Raw genomic sequence first — 3,477 nt, 5'->3', positions numbered from 1 at the left:
ATGTTTTCAACGTGTAAAATCTTAACCGACGATCATTAGGTGACCACAAATATTAATGGGAAATTGGAACAAATAGCAACATACTATGTAGAAACATAGAATGACTAACAGTAAGGAATCTTTTAATTTTCTTATTTTTAAATCCATGAAACCTAAAAGAAGAGAATGGAAAAAAAAAAGTTGAACCATATCGACTAAGTTTTATACATACAGAAAGTCAAATACATATACAAACACAAACAATCGCATGCACTTATAGTCGATGCCTACAAACTTATATATGAAAATTTTCCCTTTATCTTATTAACGATCTACATTTGTGAAATTTGCGGTAAGAAGACTATTATTATTATAATTAATATCCAGGTTACTATAACTCGATGATCTCTAGGTTCCAATAACTTGATGGTTTACCTTTTTTAACATTTTTAGAAAAAATTAAGCACAAATGCTTTAGGATCAAAAATATCTTTATGTTTTCCAAGTGTATGATAATTCACATGAGATCTACATACTATATTTAGGTAATAAATAATATAAGATAATATAAGAAAACTACAAGAAAATATTAAGATTTTCAAGGTTCATAACCCCAAACTTCTTTTAAACCCACTGTCCCTATACAGCAAATCCATGGATTTCTATGAAAAAATAAAAACAAAAAAAGATATTCAGTTGGTTATTTTTGTGAATTTCTTTGTCGAGAGAGAACGAAAGGTCCTTTATCACCCAAATTAAAACAAACGTATAAGAATCCATTCTTTAGACTATGTTCACAAGATGTGACAAACTCCAATAAGATATTGTCACTCTAGTAAGATAAGCATATTATTTTGCTTCTCATTACCTAATACTTAAATTGAGCCGAAAACCAATGAATTTGTCCAGGTTGAACGCCCAAGTGTTAACGAAGAAGAACTACATCAAAGCATCAACTTTTTGCCACAATTTAAAACCAACCAAATACTTAAGAAAACTTCAAAAAGGTGAATAAAAACAACAAAAAAGTCCAATCTGTAGCAGCTGATACAACTTTTACATGTTAAAGAAATAATATAATTCTCCATTAATTATCCAACTAAAATCATATAGAAAGCACCGAATGAAATAATGAAATTACCATAATACTGCAATATTAAAATTCCATTGCATGAAACAGATTAAAACCTGTCAGTGAAAAAAGTATCCAAAATTCTCAACCACGATTCATTTTATAAGGAAAGCGATCCTTGGTGCTTGTGGTCTTATTTTTCAACAAGAACAAATGTTTTTTTTGACTGTTTTGCCCTTGAATACATGTAAATAACTTTAGATGGTCCAAGTTACATATTTTTCTTGAAAATAAGACCAACGTGAAAATATGGTTAGGACATCAGATATATTGTGATCAAATACAAAAAAGAAATTATATAGCTTACCTTTGACTTTATGTATAGTTTCAACCGATTATGTAGTCAAGCTTTTGTATCCTGCAATTTCAAAACATTATGAACCTCATCAAAACACGTTTCAACAGCCCTGTCTAATTAGTAATGATCATAGATCAAGGCCAACAAAAAGATAAAATTATGTAAGTTACAAATAACAAAGTAAGAAACAAAGAAAGTACATACATGATGACTACAATTACTAATCATACACATTTTATGACCATCGTTTTGCCTAAAATAGCGATTTTCTGGTGGATCATACCTCTGGTGGATCATACCACATAATCACCTGTATTAACATAAATTCTACAAAATCACATGCATTACCTGATTATGTAGCGACAATATGCCTTTGAAACATATATGCTTTTGCTTTTTTCTCTCTTTTTGAAACTTTACTATTCAAAGAGAATCAATATCTAATTGCCCTTCTACAATAGATATCCGATTTTTATTTCTAGGTTGGACTTTGTTTTGGAAGCGAGACATGGAAGAAAATGGAAGGTGAATGTTTATCCATGTTTCTTTTTAACAAAATCATTCGTTTCAGTAATCGACGACGACAATGCCCTTCTATAAATCTACTTCAAAAGATTCACTTAATTGTCCTATAAATCTACAAAATATGATTTACAGTCAAATAAAGACAAATTTTTTGATCTTTTCATGTATATTGTACATATTTATACTGTGTAAAGTATATTTTTATTAACTTCTATTTACCCATAAAAAACAATATCAGGTCAACCCTTCAACATTGCTTTAAGTTCCATAACTGATACTTCATCTAACTGAAAGTCAAGAACCACAAGTAGATGACAAAAAAGCAAACTACTTGTGGTACCATAGAAATAAAGATCTACTTCACCGGATACAGTTAAAAACGTTATATATCGTATTAAAATTAAAACTAATAACAATGTAAATTTCACTTTTCTATTTTAACACACTTAGATGTAGCTTAAAAAAATAAACATACCATTGATTTCCAAAGGTTGTAGCTTGAATATTGCAAAAAAAAAATGAAAAACACAAACTAATCGTTCACTTTTTTAATTTGTAGCTTGAATCTTGAAAAATATACCAGTAGATTGGAAGAGTGCATCATCCCAGATAACAAAAGAAGGATGATAAGCTTTAGGGCAATTCCTGTAGAAAAAGAAAAACCGACCAAAAATTACATTAAACAACTCAATCCAATTAATTCAAACCATGTAACCTAAATGAACTCAATTACCACATGCGTCATTAAAAGAAATCATGAAAATATCCTCTTATCAAAAAAGAAAGTACAACGTCAACTGTAGCAGGCCCAAGTGCGGACTGCATCTCCCATCTCCCCTGAAATTGTAGATAGGAGGGCGGAGATGGAGGAAGGATAAATAGTTGGTTAGGGTTGGTTGAAGGAGACATGTCACTGATGGTAGATTTCGAGAAGAGCCATCAGTTAGTAGCGGATGTGAGGGAAGCATCGATTGCGGTGCCTGTGGCGATGAGTGGTGGAGTGGTGGTGGGGTTGGATCGTAAGTAAGGTTAAAGAGAGAGAGAGAGAGAGAGAGAGAGAGAGAGAGAGAGAGGCAAGTATAGATTCTGGTGGGGGTTCATTGTCGGAAAATCAATGCGATGGAATAGAGACGGTGGAGATGGAGGTCGGATGCGATGCTGGTGTGGGAGAAATGAGGATGAAAGCAGTAACGACAACTCTCCGATTAGGGTTTATGGGTATTGGATTGAGAGAAACTGTGATGTTAAAGAGAAATGGAAGAAATTATATTATTGTTTAATTTTTCTCAATTAAAAACGTAAGCGTTGTGTTTTTTAGTAAATTAGAAGGAAACGTCATAAGTTACTATTATTAAACAATAGAAGCGTTATAAGCTTTCTGTCTAGTAACAATAAACATAATATGATTGTAAAGGATGTATTAAGTTTTGTATCTCTTAAATTTCAAGAAATGTATAATATGTTTTATGTAATAGTAAATATATATATATATATATATATATATATATATATATATATATATATATATAAATTTCCGATCCCG

General features: G+C 31.0%; 1 long non-coding RNA gene across 1 annotated transcript; it reads right to left on the bottom strand.

Annotated features, from left to right (window-relative positions):
• Nucleotides 1-1,110: 1,110 nt before the first annotated feature.
• LOC145094766 (uncharacterized) lies at nucleotides 1,111-3,144 on the bottom strand. The gene is made up of 3 exons (XR_013703544.1): nucleotides 2,668-3,144; nucleotides 2,515-2,579; nucleotides 1,111-1,469 (listed from the first exon to the last, which is right to left on the bottom strand). It is a non-coding gene; the product is annotated as an uncharacterized LOC145094766 (long non-coding RNA).
• Between the last annotated feature and the right edge of the window lie 333 nt (nucleotides 3,145-3,477).

This window comes from Lactuca serriola, chromosome 3, assembly GCF_051521515.1.
Source record: "Lactuca serriola cultivar US96UC23 chromosome 3, Lser_US96UC23_V15, whole genome shotgun sequence".
In the NCBI taxonomy this organism is placed as follows: Eukaryota; Viridiplantae; Streptophyta; class Magnoliopsida; order Asterales; family Asteraceae; genus Lactuca; species Lactuca serriola.
The sequence above is the reverse complement of the archived record's forward strand: the minus strand, read 5'-3'. Positions and strand labels throughout refer to the sequence as shown.